Source organism: Herpailurus yagouaroundi, unplaced genomic scaffold (genome assembly GCF_014898765.1).
Source record: "Herpailurus yagouaroundi ecotype Mexico unplaced genomic scaffold, PumYag 29, whole genome shotgun sequence".
Lineage (NCBI taxonomy): Eukaryota > Metazoa > Chordata > Mammalia > Carnivora > Felidae > Herpailurus > Herpailurus yagouaroundi.
In genome coordinates, this window is record NW_024412377.1 from 109,249,985 (window position 1) to 109,269,787 (window position 19,803).

Sequence of the window (19,803 nt, forward strand, 5' to 3'; positions counted from 1 at the left end):
AGCCAGACTCGGGGGCTCTGGTTGGCTGGCGAGCCGCCCCTCCGCCCTGGCTCCCTCCCGCCAGTCCGTGGAGCGCGCACCGCCTCGCCGCCCTTCCTACCCTCTTCTGTGGGCCTCTCGTCTGCGCTTGGCTCTGGCGACTCCGTTCTGCTAATCCTCTGGCGGTTTTCTGGGTTATTTAGGCAGGTGTAGGTGGAATCTAAGTGATCAGCAGGACGCGCGGTGAGCCCAGCGTCCTCCTACGCCGCCATCTTCCCTCTCTCCATAAAAACCTTTAAAGAATTTTGAAATAGTTATTGCAGATTGGTTGTAAGATTTACTCCATGTTTTGCTCACAGCTGCTCTGTGGAATGATACAGCCTTGGAAGTTGAAGATAGCATGCCATGTGTGGTAGTCAGCTTTTTGGCTCCCAGTGATGCTTACCTCTTGGTATTCATACTTTGGGTAGTTTTCAATCACAGCTTTCCTATGTGACCAATAGAATACTCAGAAACGACAGTGTATCATTTAGTAGGCTAGGTCACATTAGATATTATGGCTTCTGCCTTGCTCTCCCTTGGGTCACCAGCTCTGAGGAAAGAGAGCCATCATGTTACACTACAACAATTTTATGAATAGGTCAACATGGCAAAGGAATCATGACTCTTTCCAACAGCCACTATGAACAGGTCCACCAAGAGCATTCAGTTAATCCATTCCTACACTTGTGATCCAAGTTCTTCTTAGATTATATTTATTGATGTTTAAACTCACTGAGTTATGAGGTAACTTGTTTCAGGAAACTATAAACCACAGATGAAGTCTAACATGCTTATTGTGAAATACAAATCTATCTTCCATTTGTCTGATTGATTTCAAAATACGAGAGCTAGACAAGTTTATTTCTAATTTGTATAGCCTCAAACTAACTTTACTAACATCTCTACTTAGTTTGGTTCACCATAGTTGCTATATTATTCAAGTGGTCTAACTTTCAAACAGATCTCAATTTTGATGCCTTTTTTAAGGTTTCACCACTAGTCAAATCTGCAATTTTCATAAAATTTGGAGTGACTTTTTATGTAAAACATCTCACTAATTCTACTGATTTCTATTTGGAATAGGTTACAAGGAGTATTGCCTCATGACAGCTGGAGTATGGAAGTAAGGTGGTAGTTACTATTTTTTTTCTAGTATACATACACCTTTTCCAAGTTATTTTTCCCATGTTTTATTGAGATTTAATGCACGTACATCAGTAAATAAGTTTAATATGTACAGCAACAAAGATTTGACTTACATATATTGTGAAATGATTACCACAGTAAGTTTAATTAGCACCCATCATCTTACAAACAGAGAAAAGTAGAAAAGGAAAAAAGAAACATTTTGTCCTGTAATGAGAATTCTGAGGATTTACTCTCTTAACAGCTTTAATGTATACCTTACAGCAATGTGAGCTATATTAATCATGCTGTATATTATATTTTTATGTTATACTTGATTATCTTATACCTGGACATTTATATTTTTTGACCACATTCATCAAATTCCCCTTGCCCACTCCCTGCTTCTGCTAATCATAAATCTCATCTCTTTCTTTAGGAGTTTGAATTTTTAGTTTTATTTTTTTGCATTCCATGTATAAGTGAAATCATACAGTATTTATCTTTCTCTGTATTACTTACTTCACTTAGCATTATACCTTTGAGGTCCATCCACATGATAGCCAAAAGTAGGATTTCCTTGTTTGCTTGTTTGTTTGTTTTTTAAAGCTAAATAATACTCATTTATGTACATGCACCAAAACTTATTTATGTCAATAGACATTTAGGTTATAAATTATTATAAATTATTATAAATAATGCTACTATGTACATGAGGGGGCAGATGTATTTTTGAGTTAGTGTTTTTGTTTCCCTTGGATATATTTCCAGAAGTAGAATTTTTGGATCATGTGGTACTTCATTTTTAATTTTCTGAGGATCCTCCCTAGAGTTTTCCATTGTGGCTGTTCCAGTTCACAATCCCACTAAGGGTACACAATTTTCCCCTTTGCTTCACATGATCACTAGCATTTAATGTCTTCTGTCTTTTTGATACTGGCTATCCTAACAGGCATGAAGTGATACATAATTGTGGTTTTGGTATTTCCCTGATGACTATTGAGGCTGAGCATCTTTTCATGTACATGTTGGCCTTTTGTATATATTCTTTGGGAACGTGTCTATTCATGTCTTTTGCCCTTTTTTAGATCATTCTTCTAGCTAGTTTTATGAGTTATTCATATATTTTGAATATTAAGTCCTTATTAAATATATGGTGTGAAGTATTTTTTCCCCATTCTCTATTCAGGTGCCACTGTAATCATGGCTCTGGGATGGACTGTGTAGCTTACTGTGAGCTCTACTAAAGGTCCCTAGTCAGGTGGGTTGAAAGCTGTATTTAGCAGTTGTGGGGCTATGAATTAGTTTCCATGCTTAGGCATACTGACAGCTCCCAGATCAGTAATGATTTTTGTCTTCTTGACTGAAGCCAACCCATGCCCTCAGTTCTCTTGACAAACAGGTCCAGTGGTTTTACTCTGGGGGTGATGAACTCTGCCTTCCTGCCTCTCAGTTTGGGAAATACTGGGTTAGGTGGCTTACAGGTGTTCTTACTAGCTCTTCCACAGTAGGTGAGGCTATGACTCAGGATCTTGCTTGGGCATGAGCAGACCAGGTTCCTCGCCTGACAGCACTCTTCATTTGGGGACCCAATCCAGGCAGACTGTATACAACTGAGTTCCCTAGTCAGAAACTCCTGATTGGTTTCTGGAGATGAGCAAATCCATGATTGGTATAACTACTTGGCTTTGTAGGTAGGAACTAGGTTCACCAAGACCCAGTGCTGGTTGTTGAAGCCCCTCGTTCCTTCTCTGCCACAATTAGATTCCCAGTGGTTGAGCCCCAAGGATTCTCCTGTGGCCCCTGTGGGGTGAAACCAGACTCAGGTAAAACTACAAAGTTTACCCAGAATGCTGGGAGGCTCAGGGGAGACCTCCCTGGCCCAGGGGAGCAAAAATGTAGTCAACATGTATCTGTTTCTCTTGCTCTTCTAATATAGTGATTTTTAGCCTCATTGGTGCTTCAGTTTCACTCCTGTAAGAGCATTCTGCAATGTTCTCAAGGGTATCTTGTCTATCAATAGTTGTTCATTGTTTTCCTCTTGAATGGGAAGGAAGTTAGAAATGATCTATGTCACCATGTTGATGATATCATTCTTGCAGTCAGTTATTAAATCAAACACTAATATAAGTACTCCTTTGAAGGAATTTTGCAGCTCTAATTCAAGTTCCTAGTCAATTGATAAAATACACCAATAGAAAAATTATCCTAGATGGGTATGACTCAGTTGGAAAATCTTAAAAGTAATCTCAGGTCTTACCTGAAGAAAGAGAGACTCTCAAGCATGGACAAAAACTTGGAGCTTGTGCCATTTGGGTTCCAGACTGTTTGTGACCTTCCCTTTCTACTGTGTGTTCTATGGATTTCAGACTTGCTTGGCCAGGAAAATACGAGTAAGAAAATTACTTTTAATGAGTTCCTTAATATAGATATAATATATGTATATTAATATATAGAGGTGTGTATATAAAATCTGTTCTGTTTTCCTTCTTTGGTTGAACTGGAATGATATATTTACTAAATATAAGTGAGAAGTGTTTTTTTCTGTTAAGATTATACAAATTATCATTTGATTAAGTAATCCAGTCACATTTTAGCAATTTAAATCAATTTCTAAATAATTTGTTACATATACATTTAGCCAGAAGTTTTACAAAATTAACATCAGTTAACTCCAGTGAATTATAAATTTCTCTCACAATGAATTAATTCTCTATAAGGGAAAGATTGTGTGACTATATTATCCATTTTCTCAAAAATAATGAGTTTCAAGCCAAAAGAGTAACATGTGTATTCTGGGAAAATAAATTGTTTTTCAAGTCAGTAATTTATTCATCTCCCTTAAATAAACTATCCTTTCAAGCTTAAAACAACAAATATATCAATAAATCTTACTTTCATCTTAGGTATATCCCTCATTCTTATTCTCAAAATCTCAGAAGAGTAGTCTGTATTCGTAGTTTACTTTTTTTTTTTTTTTTCTCACTTTCATAACCATTAAGACTTGGTTTCCATTCTTAACACTACAAAATTGGTCTGGACTTTTTTGCCATTAAATTTAAGAGCTACATTTATTGATCAAATTACTCAATGTTTTGGCATCATTTGACAGTATTTGACATCTTTTTCCTTCTCAGAAACCATTCTTTCCAATGGCATTAATGGCATAACGACATTCTAGTTTTTCTACTTTTAACAGATTACACTTTTCCCAGCCTTTTTACAGCTCATCAGTCTCTGGCTATGCTTCAGCTCTTCAAGGTACAGTCTTAGTTCTTCTTTCTTTTTTTTTTTTTTTTCTATATTATCTCCTTAGAAGTATTATCCCACATGCATGCTTCAGTAACCACCTAGATGCCAAATGACTTTGAAATGTATTGTCATCATTTCATATGTGACATTTGTATCCAACTGCTCCTTCATTGTCTGTATTGAGGTATTTCAGAAGGCACCTGTGAGGCAATGAGTCCAAAACTGATGATCTCCCCCAAAACCTTCCCTCCTGCAGTATTCTTGATTTTAGTAATGAACATTATTAGCTATTTTCCCAAGTTAAAAAAATCTGATATTCTTGGTAAATTCTCTTGCTTGAATTTGCCCTTCTCAAGCCCCTCGATCATATTCATCTCCATACCCTGCTAATTCTACCATCAGAATTTGACTTCTCCTCTGTGTATACTCCACTCTCATCCAATTTCTTCTTTTTTTAAATATGAAATTTATTGTCAAACCGGTTTCCATACAACACCCAGTGCTCATCCCAACCGGTGACCTCCTCAATACCCATCACCCACCCTCCCCTCCCTCCCACCCGCCATCAACCCTCAGTTTGTTCTCAGTCTCTTATGTTTTGGTTCCCTCCGTCTCTAACCTTTTTTTTTTCCTTCCCCTCCCCCCATGGTCTTCTGTTAAGTTTCTCAGGATTCACATAAGAGTGAAAACATACGGTATCTGTCTTTCTCTGTATGGCTTATTTCACTTAGCATGACACTCTCCAGTTCCATCCACGTTGCTACAAAAGGCCATATTTCATTCTTTCCCATTGCCACGTAGTCTTCCATTGTGTATATGAACCACAATTTCTTTATCCAACAATAGCCAAATTATGGAAAGAGACTAAATGTCCATCCACTGATGAATGGATAAAGAAGTTATGGTTTATACACTCTCATCCAATTTCAAGCTACTTTCTGCTCAAAACTAGACTTTAAAAGGCCTTTAATAAGCCTCCATGCAATGACTCTTGCTTAACACTCTCCAATTCATTTTTCACACTGCAAGCAGAAAATCTTTTAAACCCTAAGTCTCACCCTGTTACTTCCATGCTTAAACTCTTGAAGGGGCTCCTAGTCACCTATATCTTCTTTGTCATTTCTTGCCATTCTCTCTACATATATCTGTCCCAACTATACTCCTCATCTTTCATTTGCCACTTTGAGAACTGCACATGCTGTCCCCGTGTCTGCCACACCATCTCCAACCAGTACCTTCCCTTAGTTAACTTTTACTCCTTATTTGTATTTTTGCCTAAATGACATCCATCTGGGGACAATATCCTCATGTCCATGATTAGATTATCCTGTCATGACCTCTCAAGAATTCTACACTTTTTTACTCATAATTCTGTGTGCGCCATGAGAAACTGAGGTGTTCCTCTTCCCTATTATTGTATCTTCAAGTGGTAGAATAGGCCTAATGCATGTTAGACACTCACAAGTACTTGAGAAATAACTAAATAAGTGAATTATTGAGTGAAGCACCACTATAGCATCAAATGCAGTTTCTGCTGAAGTACTAGTGTTGAATGTGATAAGAACCTGAGGAATATGAACTTGTGGATTTTGACATTTATTCTTTCTTAATTACATACACTTTGCATTTGCACAGTTTCTAAATCACAGGCTGAGTTTTTTAAACTTCTGCTAGAATTGAGAATTCAGCCTGTGATGTGCAATTCCAGCTGTGTTCTCCATACTTACCATCATCACCAAACCACAAATTATGCACTTAAACATACAGCTTTGCAGGTGATGCATGAAAATATCCAGCTTGTTTTTCCATAGCTTTATTGCTTGTATAAATCTTTTGGAAGTCAAAACATTTCTTGCATTTATGATACAAGTAACTGATACAAAAATACACAGTAAGCAGAAAGAGGAAAAAAGTTCCATCTTTGTATGACTCTAGTTACACCTACAGTTTACTTGTCAGGAAGGATTTTTAATTTTGTGTGCCATTTTTTTTCTCTTGGATATCTGATGAATGTCAGTCAATAGTTGCTAATTAATTTGCCTTCTTTAATAGAATCTTCAATTAAATGAATTCTTCAGAGTCCTGATGTTTTAGGACAGTTGTACCAGTAAACAAAAAACAGAGACTGGAAATAACTTGCGTAAGTGTAAGAGTAATGGCATTTTGGACCACTGACATGCTAAATACAATGAAAAAAATCTAGATCTTTTCCAGGTTCTTAGAATCTCAATCATGAACTGGTTAGGTCATAAAATACACATATTTTTTACTGGATAAAGTTGATAGAATTATTTAAAAAGCTAGATGTTTTTCAGAAATTCCAGTGTTGCCGTGATGTAAAATACCAGTATCATCAAGATATAGTGGAACATTGGGGGCACCTGGGTGGCTCAGTCGGTTGAGTGTCCGACTTCGGCTCAGGTCGTGATCTCACGGTTGGTGGGTTCTAGCCCCACGTCAGGCTCTGTGCTGACAGCTCAGGGCCTGGAGCCTGCTTCAGATTCTGTGTCTCCCTCTCTTTCTCTGCCCCTCCGCCGCTCATGCTCTGTCTCTCTCTGCCTCTCAAAAATAAAGAAACGTAAAATATAGTGAAACATCTTATGCCTGAGATTTGACACCATTCTAACACTACTCTGATGGCAAGCATAAAGATCTTCAGAATTCTCACTTCATCTTCTCCCTGTTGTGCCCTCCATTCTGGCTTCAGTAAGAAATAGGGGATTGAACAAAGTAGGTCTCAAGTAGTGTGATAGCACCTTTTTGTTCAACATTTGAGTTTGATTTCTTGGAACTTTTATATGATTTTGTACAGTAGAATTCTGGCAGGGAGTATGATTATTTTGTAGAACCAAGCCATATGCTATCAGTGGGATATGTGTGTGTGTGTGTGTGTGTGTGTGTGTGTGTGTGTCTGTGTGTGCGCAAGCTTGACAATTACAGTCACCGCTGTAGGTCATACTTTATAAGGGGCTTACATAGTAGGTATCAGAAAGGCAAACAGGGCACTTGTGGAAAACTTTAAAACCAGCATCTAGGGGGCAGGGATATCTTATGGCTGAGGGCCTAATCTGCTTTTCATCTCCTCCAGCCCATAAACAAGAGCCCTTGCATCTCTCTAGGATATTGGATTTTATCACCAGGAAGCATATAGCACTACTGTCTGGCCAAGCTGTAGGCTACACTTTGTAAAAAGAGGTGTAGACAGGTAATTAAAGACACCATCTCTCCTTACTGGGATTGGGTTTGGAGAAGGCAAGTAGGAAAGTTAAGAGTCGAAGCCGAAAGTTAACTCACACAAGTATAAAAATAAAACTGAATGATAAAGCAGATACATTTCGGTCTTAAAAAGGCTCCACTGGAATTTGTTTTGGTGCAAAATACCCTCCTTTGGAGGACCCACCATCACTATCACCTCACCCCAGGAGTAATTACATAGCACTAACTGGATGCCATCTCAAAAATTTCCAGTTTGCTAAGGTATTGATAAAATCAGCTTGTAAAATATCCTAAGGTTATTCATAAATATTTACATTTATTGATCTTTCCTGGAGTCATAATCAAGTATTAGGCTTTCGCCTTTCAAGTTAAATAAGAAAGTTGCATGTAATACTGTGAGCTTTTTCCTTTAGGGCTAAGAATGTATAATCTTGATGCCTTCGCATGAAGAATGATATTTTATTGAGAACTGGCACTGCTATACATGACCTATTCAAAGAAAGAAAAAATAAGAAAATAGTATTAAAGAAACAATAATACTTGTTGGTGTTCTATTGAATCAGTTTTGTCTATATACTGAAACGCTGAACCTATGGTCAATAAAAATGAAACAAAAAATTGTGCATACCTAGTCAATCAACTGCTTATATTAATGATGATATTAAATGATCAGTTTGATTAAGCAGTTCATTTATCACCACTGCATTAATGTTGTGTTGAGACACTGTAAATCGACTGAAATTAAACTTGAGACCACCAGCTGTGGGTTTAAATCTAAATCACAGTATGTTTGAAGTTTACTAGCTAGCCATTTATTGTCATGCATCATAGAATATCATAATCCCAAAGGTACATGTAATATCACTCATTCACACATTCATGAGATTAAAAATTTGCATAAAGACCAGGATGTTCTTTTCTGTGTGGGTTTTACATTTTATAGGATGTTGGTGGCTTTGGTTCATATTGTGAACATTGGCTAGTGGTTACCAATAAAGATCTGAGAGTTCTGATCTCCTGAGCGTGTCAGGTCAGAGCCGATTTTAGTATCTGGGTTACTTTTTGAAGGTGGACTTCATATTCTATTTGGCAGTTTATTCAGTGTGTTAGAGTGTTGTTTTATGCCATATTTGTCCTTCTGGAGTTGGGGCATTACCGCAATTTCTTTAGGAACTTGAGAATCATTAGGGAGAATTAAGAAATTATTAATTGTGGAATGAAGAATTAAGAAGTTCTTTATTCTGGAATTAAGGAAAATGTTGATAGATGAGCAGTGTGGAAACACCTCTAGGAAGAGAAAAAGCAGTGCCTTGGATAGAGGAGTATATTGAATTTCTCAATGAGTTCCTGTCTTCCAAATGTCCCTTCGAAGCCTGGGGTGGCCTTATTTGGTGAAATGATCTCTAAGATTATATTTAACTGAACTATTTATTAAACAAACCTGACATTAAGCAAGGTCCTTAGTGTTTAAGGATAGACGTGTACATGCAAGTTCCCTTGTTAGAAAATGGTCTGACTTAAATGAACCATCTTCAGTGTTCATTAAGAACACAAGATAGATGCACAGCATCCCTTGTTCTCAGGCAGAAGAAACGCTGTTGTCACAGGGAGGCTAACTGGCTTGTGACAAATTATACTATAACTGCTGCGTCAGTATTTATTCTCTTTACAACCCAATGGTGACAAATACGGGGGATGTTATAGATAGACATATCTATGTATCTATAAAAGTTAGGATTGCTTACCTCAAGAAGAGAAGCCTAGCGGATAAGCATTGCCCACACATAACTGAAAAGCAATTCAAGGCATGTTAAGTACTGGAAGAAAAGTAGAATGTACAGTGCCAAGTTGATTCCACGGTGAAATGTTTTAAAAAATAACCATACCTAATACACTGTAGACAAAAGCCTCCATTGGATCCTACATATATATAATAAATGCTTTCCACAGCTATTGTTTCACAGAACACTTTTTAAGGATATTATTAGGTGTGTTGTTAATAAAAGTATTTTGTTTTCCACAGCATTTAGCAAATGCGAAATTATGTTTAAGGAGAGCATTTATTCTCCAATCCTCATGTTTTTACCAAAATGTAGTAGAGGGAATCTTTGAACAGAATTATCTACCCTCAATTTCTCTCTATGTCTCTGTCTTTATTTCTCTCTCTCCCTCCCTTTTCCTGTCTGGTTCTCACTCCCTTCTCCCCTATTTTCTGTTTTCTTGTGAGTCTAGCATCTCTTGAACCAGGCTCATTGGGTGGGCTGCTGACCCTGTCAAAAGGAAAATAGGTGATGCTGACTTGATGAAGCCACTTTCAGGTTCTAGCCATGTTTTTGAATTCAGTGTAAAGGTGAGCACTGTTATTCGGGAATTACTGGACATCCACTAATAATGTGTCATTTTGATCTTCATCATATTCCTATGCCACTTTTCTAGTAATGAGAATCCAGAGGAGAGCAGGCATAATTATCTGACATATCAAATCTCAAATAGACTAGTTCAGTTAAACAGCTTTCTTGTTTCAGGACTCCTTAGATCCAGTGTTATAGTAATGTATGTTAAGAATATTTAAGTAAGGTGTAGATAATATCAGTGTTTTCCAAATCACCTTGGAGTTACTAGTAAGATATTTGAGAGCTAGCAATAGCTACCACCTACTAAGCATAAGTACCAGGAACTGTGGTAAATTTTTGCTCATGTCACCTCAATTTATTCTTAAAATGGTCCTGTAGGATAATCACTGTTATATAATCATTTTGGTCTGAGGGTTGGTCTGAGAAGCTAAGTAACTTGCCCAAAGTTACAAAACACATAAATTGCCATAGTGGTAATTCAAACACAGGCCTATGATTGAAAGATTTTTCTCTGAACCACTGCATTATAACATGGAATATATTTGAGAAGCTTTTGTTCATTAAGGTGCCTGTCTTCCTCTGGGTTATCTTTAGATTATAGGAAATTTTCATACAGATCTTAAAACTATAGAAAAGACTGAGAATAGAGCTGAATTCTTGCTTTAGGTTTCATATGCATCAGGGCATAAATAAAGCTTAAACATGAAAAACATAACTTCAGTCTGGGGGTGCTACAAAAGGGGATATCCATTCCTTCTCATTATTATTGGTAGTACTAAATATTACCTACTCAACTCTACAGGCAAGAAAAAATACAGAGGAGAAGATTTTCCTATTTATTTCTCTGTTCCAGTCAAGATTCAGACATATTCATTAGGAAGATATAACTTAAGAGCGTTTTAAGAGATTCTTTATGGAAAAGATCAACGATAATTTGGAGTGAATAATGTATCCATGGAAACAGAATGAAACACAGCACTGTAATTCTGGACCCTGGCATTCTAGATCTGTTTCCGTGATTGACTTTTATTTTGAAAATTACTTAATCTTTTAGCCTCTGTTCCCATATTTGTGAAGTGAGTTGTAAGTCTCAACCTGGGATAGCAAATATCCCAGGTGTAGTAACATACTGTTCTCAGCCTTGGAGAAGAAAACCGTTGACTTTGTTCTACTGATTCAACAGTGGCAGCAGATAGTGTACCTGTCAAGACAAAGAAATATATAGCAGTGGGGTTCCTCTTAGGATCTCAGAGAGATTCTTCAATGCATTGGAGATCAGAACTTGGAATAGCACACTACAAGCCATTAAAGAGGAAAGATTATCACACAGTAATTAAGACTAAATTGCCAGGTAGAAATACCTGCTCCCGTAAACTGCTTTGCAGTTAAGGAAACTATGTAACAAAATTTTGGTGAATGGGCACAAGGTGAGGGCCTTAAGGAAAGTTTTGGCTTTTTTGATTCAGGTGCTTCCCTTTCCACCTTCTTTTTATGTTGAATGTGGACATGATGTGTGGACTTTGACTGCTGTGTTGCCTCCATGGGGCCACAAGCTTCTGGATAAAAGTGAAGGAAAGGCAGAATGAGGCTGGCTTTGTCTTTGATGGTGTCACTGAGCCACCAAATCAGTTCACTTTCAACTGAACATGATTTGTAACAGCAATAAAACAAATATGTCATTATCTAGTTTCAGTTATTAGTCAGGTTTTCTGTTGCCCATAACCAGATTTCTAACTTGGAAGATAGCTGTTCATAGGTCCCTCTCATTTCTGTACATCTCACGAGCAGAAACACTGACTGCTTTGTTTCAGACTACCTTTTCAAGGATGCTTGTATAACAAATAGCCTTGGAAGACAGACATAGTATATTCTTCCAAAGCAAAGGGAGGTATCGTTTATATGATTTAAAAAAAAAAAGATGATGCTCCTTTGAAACAAAGGTCGTGTACTGTCTGTTATTAAAAATTCTGGTTTTGTAAGCTTGAAATTTCTCTCTTGTGCTGGTGTCTTGGTGATGTGGGGCTGCTATAACAAAAATACCACAGACTGAGTAGCTTAAATAATAGACCTTTGTTTCTTAAAGTCCTACAGCCTGAGAGCTCTAAGATCAGGGTGCTAGCATATTCAGTATTTGCTGAGGGTGCTCTTCCTGGTTTATAGATGGCTGCCTTTTTGCTTTATCCTTTCCCAGTCAGGGGCAGAGGGCAGAGAGACAGACAGAGAGAGAGAGAGAGAGGGAATGTACTCTGGTCTCTTCCTCTTTTTACAAGGGCATCAATCTCGTAATTTGGGTTCAACTCTCACAACCTCATTTAAACCTAATTTCTTCCCAAAGTTCCCACCTCCAAATACCATCCCAATGGGGATTAGGATTTCAAACTCTAAATTTTGAAGGAACACAAACATCCAGCCCATAGCATCTGGTATTATTCATATTATTCTATAGGAATTGAGCTTAGGACAGCTGCTGAAAATGCTAATACCCTTGGTGCTCCTGCTTTGTTGAAGACCCAGCAATCTTGTTTCTTCTGCCTACATCCCTGGAAGTATGGACTTGAAGTGTGTTAGTTTGCAGGTAGGGTGAAGTCTCAGACTTTGAATATAAGGTTATCAACAAATTGATTTTAAATGGAGTAGTCAAAAGTAAGTATATATCTGAATTCCGTGGATAAGGGTTATTTATTATACTCCTTATATTTGATCTGAATTGCCAATTAAATGATGGCTATTATATAGTAAAGAAAACAAATTGTAGTTTGTTTCTTATTTGAAAAAACTAACCATGCAACACATCTATATATAATTTTAATTGGCTGTGTATTCAGGAATGCAGAATCGAATTCTAAAGTATAGGAGGAATTCACAGAAAAATTAAAAACTCTTTGAGTCAGTGAAAAGGAAGAGAGTGTTAATTTTGCAGAAAATTACATCTTTATTGTGGATGAGCTTGGGATTCATCTAGAATGTAGTGAAAGGGATCAGAGAATAATATATATGGAAGACTGAATAGGTGCTGTAAAAAAATAAATAAGATGTTCCAGGATCGAACACAAAGAGAATTCAAATATGCTAATGCACTAATAATACTAATAAAAACTCTGCTGAAGTAGAAAAATACCTGAATTTAAATATTAAGATTACTTATGAAGTATAAGAAAAAAACAGAAGAGCAGGTGATTACATATTGCCTGTGGAAATTGAGATTAAAAGGTAAAGAACAGATAATATGAAAATATAGAAGTACAAGTATGTTTTCTCATTGGAAAAACAAATTAGACTGTTCTTAGCTATCTATATCACGATATTGAATGTAGAATACCATGGGTAAAAATGATTAAAATAAGTACACATAATCACTGAAGTAAATTATTTTATATCAACATGATAAAATACCTTGTGATTATTCAACCAATAAAATACCAGCATACAATAAAGACAGTTATGGAAAACATCTGTGAATTAGTTTTAAAAAATTAACATTGCAGACTGTGTTTATTTCTGTGTTTTAGTCTGTACATTTTCTTGGGTCTCTCTTCTCATTTTTATTTTCCTGCAGCTGTGCCTAAAGTATTGTTAGATAGTTGAGATTCTAATGTCAATAATCTTAGTTTTTATTTGTAGAAGTTTAACTTGCATTATTCATATGTTATATCTTCAAGCTTTTTTGTTTCCTGATTTTATTTTGTGAATAAACTAATTCAGACACAAGAGGCTGTAGGTATTAACAGAATCACCAGAACAGCGGTGAAGCAAAAAATATTTTAAATATTAATACTGTGCCTTTTAGTGGTTAAAAGCCAAAAATGATATTTAATATTTTCCCAGGGATTTAATTTTACTAAGAATTTTGAGGGTCCAGACAGGTCAAAATTTTGACCAATACCACATGAGTAATTAGTAGCAGAGATTAAATTAGCACTTTCTTCTTTTAATTTCCAGTTTTAGTTCTTTCAAAACTTTAAAACTATACAGAGTATAGTATTTACTTAGATTCAGTGTACTTTGAGTACAGACAATAATGCAATATATGAAAGCAGAGTGTTTCAGTGATCTAAATTTGACCTACTTAAACCTAGCAGGCTAGCAAAAATAAACATTAATCAAATATCCATTAATAGTTTATGTATAGCATTTAAAAACATTTAGAAGGCATTTTTTTTCAGAGTTTCCTAGTGATATCTAAATTCATAATTCGGTTAAGTGTTTAAATGTTTTCAGTGCTCAACCAGAAAAGCTTGAAGTTATTCAATTGATGTATTTTTAAAAAGCCATCGAACATTTAATAATGGATTTTTCACATATATAACTCTATATCTAGTGCCTAGTCTAACAGATAGAAATATCCAATTAATATTGGATGAATAAGTTATTTCTTAAAAGACTTGGACAAAAACATAGGTTATTAGTCATTACTGGACATTAATTAGATGAACACATCAGTAGTACTATCTCATCTTTACTTTTTACAGCTGGAAGATTTTGACATATTTTGACAAGGCCACAGAAATTAAATAAGTATTAAGTTGTTGATTAATTCTGTTTGAGAATGATTTTATGGCACTGCCATTGTGATAATATGATGGCAGTTCAGGCTCAGTTAGCAAAAGCATGTTCAATTAAGTGACATGTGTCATGTGCAAAGGATAAGAGGTCATATGTGAATCAAACATTTTACACATATTTGGGGGTACACCAAAGATTTTCCTACCCATTGATGCCTGGGCTTGTTCTCTTTCAGAGGCTCTTTCTAGCTTAAAAAATATAGTCCAAAAGCTATGGGGAAAGAACATAGACAGTTGGAGTACTTTACTTAGCTCATTGATTCTCAAAAAATTCTACCCTAAAGCATGATGAAAACAAAAGAGAATTAAAGAAGTGAAGATCAAATTTCAGTGTTGGCTACAGATTCCTCAGCTACTCAGAGAAATAACATCTGATTATTACATAAAATAAAACTTTTAATAATTCAAATGGGACTCATCCTTCTGTTTCACTGTATCTTTAATATGTAAATTCTACAAAAATGAAATTGGAAATTTATCATGAATGTTTCATAATATCTTAAAGCTGGTAGAGATCTGGAAAGTATCATTTAATCAGTGCCTCCTCCTATCTCCATTAGGGCAGAGATAATGCTATTTCTTAACCGCTATATTTCTCAGTGGCTAGCCCAGTGCTGTGCAAACATTAGATGCTCAAGAAAGCATCTAATGTTTGAGAATCTAATGTTCAAGAAAGAACAAACAGAGCTGTTGTCTGCTCTCAGTCATCCGCAAGAACACACTGTGGTTGGAAGGGAAGAGAGGAGGATACCTGGGCTCCTCCTGTTTTCCCTCCCTCTTCTGAAAGGCTCAATTACTTTGTGGATTGAAAGCCAGCTCTTCAAAGGTGAACTAGAACAAAGTCTCCTTTTTGAAGTCTCTATTTTTTTTAATTTTGAATATAGTTGACATATAGTGTTATGTTAGTTTCAGGTGTACAACATTCTGATTCAACTTATCTATGCATTATGCTGTGCTTACCACAAGTAGAGCTACCATCTGTCATCACACCTCCCTATTACAGTATCATTGAATGTGTTCCCTATTCTGTGCCTTTTATTCCCATGACCTACTCATTCCCCAACTGGAAGCCTGTATCTCCCTATCCCCTTCACCCATTCGGCCTGTCCCTCCAACTCTCCTCTCCTTGGGCAACCATCATTTCTCTGTATTCATAAGTCTGATTCTGCCCCTTGTTTATTTGTATGTTTTATCTTTTTAGATTCCACATATGACTGAAATCATCTGCTATCTGTCTTTCTTAGTTTGACTTATTTGACTTTGCATAACACCCTCTAAATTCATCCATGTGCATCTGAGGGTGAACCAACAATCGTTTCTGTATGTTCTCGTAACCATTTTCTTTCTCTGATATCATGGCTGCTTTGTATTCGAGTTGGTTCTTTAAAAACTCCTACTTAAAGATTTTAAATGAAATGCAGGCAGTGATTAGGTCTTATTCATTATGTTAAATCTCAGGAAAATGAGAAAGTATTGGTTGTTAATTAATGAAGTTCACTGAGAGTACAATTAGAGTGACCTAAACTGGTCAGAGTTTGAGAACAGGAATGGAAAGTGGACACTCAGGTATGGAGCTGTAGCTCCAGAACTCCTGTTCTCCCAAGAGACTTCTTACACAATTCCTTTGTTCAAACTGGAGTAGCAGAGGAGAGTCAACATGTTTCACATGTTTTCTCAAAAATATTTTTGCTTCAGGAAGGAAAATATGGGTTACTCCTATTATGATCCAATCAAAAATGAATTTTGCTTGAGTCTGAAGTATGTGGGAGTGATGCTTAGAACCATCAAAAACCTGATTCCAAATGCAAATTTAGAGATAGAGTCAGTATTACAGCTTGGATGGATCCTGAATATCATCCGTGTCAATTTAATGATTTTCTAGGTGGAAAACTTAATATTCCAAAAGAGTAGAAAATCGTCTGGAAACAGAAATAAACAGCACTAATCCTACAAGGAACTGACATACGTCCATCTGAGAAGTTTTGAAACTTTAAGGACTTTATTAGACATGACAAGCAACTTCAAGTGTTCAGAGAGGAGAAATAATATTTCAAAAACTTAAAATTATTTATATATGCAGGTGCAAATACTCAGGAGATCAGAAAAAAAAAGTCTTTATTTTTAAAACACCTCTAGAGTCTGAAAATGAGAATAGAAGCTTACCCCAGGCAAAGGAAAGAAATCTCACTACTAGAGAGCTAATAAGAAATTCAGAGGGCAATGACAATATACATTCTGATTTCCATGGAACGTGAAAGGCTCCTCTAGCATTTGTGGACACTTATATTAAAAAATGTTATTCAGAGTTCCCTATACTTTTTTCTTTGACTGGTTTCCCCTCTTTTTCCATTAATTTTCAGTAGCTATAAACATAAGTTAAAGCATACATTTCCAATCTCTACTACATAAATAAAGATTTTTATTCCATACAATTTAAATTATGGGGAAAACCACCACCTAAAGTTTTCTTTAGAAAATCTTTTTTTCCCCAGTTTTTTTTTAGTGAATAAGTGATATGTAGCACTGTATAAATTTAAGGCATATAGCATGATGACTTGATTTATATATATCATAAAATGATTACCAAAACAGGATCAGTTAGCATCCATTCTTCTCATATTGATAAAAGAAAAAAGAAAAAGAAAAACCTTCTCTCTGTGATGAGACCTTTTATATTCACTTTTTATTACTGAGGTAAATGGACATATAACATGTAGTTTAAGGTACACAATGTTATAATTGCACATCATGTACACAGTGATCACCATTAAAAGTGTACTTAATATCTATTACCATACAATTGACCTCTTTACTAATTTCTCCCACCCCTCAGATTGGTAACCACCAATCCATTCCCTGTATCTATGAGTTTGTTTTGTTCACTGTTTTGTTGAAATTGTTTTTTAGGTTCCATGTAGGAGTGAAATCATATAGTGCTTGTCTTTTTCCATCTGACTTACTTCACTTACCTTAATGATTTCAAGGTCTATCCATGTTGTTGCATATGACAAAATTTCATTATTCGTTTTTAAGTTTATTTATTTTGAGAAAGAAAAAGAGACAGCAAGCATGAGGAGAGGAGGGGCAGTGAGAAAGAGGGGAGAGAATCCCAGGCAGACTCCATGCTTTGAGCACAGAGCTGGATGCTATGTGGGGCTCAAACTCAGGAAATTGAGATCATGACATGAACAGAACTCAGGGATCAGACACTTGCTGAGTCACCCAGGAGTCCCAAAAATTTCATTATTTTTTTTATGGCTGAGAATTATTTGATTGTATGCAAGTGTGTGTATATACAAACATATATACATACTACATTTTTTTTTATCCCTTCATCCATTGTTTCCATTTCTAACCACTGTAAAGATTGCTGCAATGAACGAAGGGGTACACATATTTTTTTGAATCAGTGTTTTTTTATTCTTCAGATAAATGCCCAGGAATGGACTAGCTGGATCATAAGACAGTTCTACTTTTCATTTTGTTTTGAGGAACCTCCATACTCTTTCCACAGTAGCTACACCAATTTATATCACCACCAGCAGTGCACGAGGGATCCCTTTGCTCCATACCCTGTCCATACCTAACAGGTATGAGGTAACATCCTATTCTTGTTTTCATTTTCATTTCCTTAATTAGCCATGTTTAACATCTTTTAATGTGATTTTTGGCCAACTGTATTTTTTTTTAATGTCTATTTGTCTTACATTTTCCATTTATTACTATCCATTTATCCATTCAGATTTTCTGCCAGTTTTAAAATGACATTCATTTTTTGTTGTTGCTGTCTTTAATGAGTTTTTCCTATGTTTGGTATTAGTCCCTTTTCAGATACCTGATTTGCAAAAGTCTTCCAATTCAGTAGAGTGCCTTTTTGTTTTGATAATTAAAAAAAAATTTTTTTTTTTACTGTTTATTTATTTTTGAGACAGAGACAGAGCATGAACTGGGAAGGGCCAGAGAGAGAGGGAGACACAGAATCCAAAGCAGACTCCAGGCTCTGAGCTGTCAGCACAGAGCCTGACGTGGGGCTCGAACCCACCAACCATGAGATCATGACGAAGTCGGACGCTTAACCGACTGAATCACCCAGGCACCCCTGATATTTTTTTTAATGTGCAGAAACTTTTAAGTTTGATATAACCTCACTTATTTTTTGCTTTTGTTTCCCTTGCCTTTACAGTCAGATCCACAAAAATATCAGTAAGATCAGTGTCAAAAAGCTTCCCAGCTATGTTTTCTTCAAGGGATTTTAATGGTTTCAGGCTTCATATTCAAGTTGTTAATCCCTTATGAGTTCATTTTGGTGTACGGCATAGAGGAGTGGGCCAGGCTCATTTTTTTGGCATGTGGCTGTCCAGTTTTTTCTGCATCAATTATTGAAGAGATTGTCCTTTTTCACTGGATGTTCTTGACTACTTTGTTGTATTAATTGTCCATACATGTGTGTTCTCAAATTTGTTCCATTAATCTGTGTGTCTATTTAAAAAAAATTGTTAGGGGTGGTGGTGGCTCTATCCCTTAAGTGTCCGACTCTTGATTTTGGCTCAGGTCATGATCTCTCTGTTCATGACTTCAAGCCCCTCATCAGGCTCTGTTTTGACAGTGCGGAGCCTGCTTGGAATTCTCTCCCCGGCTCTCTGTCTGCCCCTCCCCTGCTCACTCTCCCTCTCTCAAAATAAATAAATGAATGTAAAAAAAATTATTATTTTTTAAAAGTATAGTTGACATACATGTTATATTACTTTCGGCTTTGTAACAATGTTTCAGCAAGTCTATACATTGCTTAATGCTCATGAGCATTGGAGTTACTTTCTGACACTAAAATGTTACTGCAGTTGGACTATCTTCAAATGCTGTACTTTTCACTTTTATAACTAGAAATTTGTGTCTCTTAATCCCCTTTACCTTTCTAGCCCATCACCACCCACCCCCACAGCCATGCCTTCTGATAACCACCTCTAACACTAGAGAAATACTGTTTCTGATTTAGTTTTTTTTAATAGAAGTTCAATCATATGGTATTTGTATTTCTGTGTCTGATTTACTTCACTTAACATAATATCCTCTAGGTCCATCCATGTTGTTATAATGGCAAGATACTATTTTTTTTAATGGCTTAGTAACATTCCATTGCATATTTATATTGATCTTTATCCATTCATCTATAAATGTACACTTAGATTGCTTCCATATATTTGTTATTGTAATTAATGCTGCCATATAATAAGGGATCCATATATCTCTTCAGTGTTTCCTTCTCTTGTGGGATT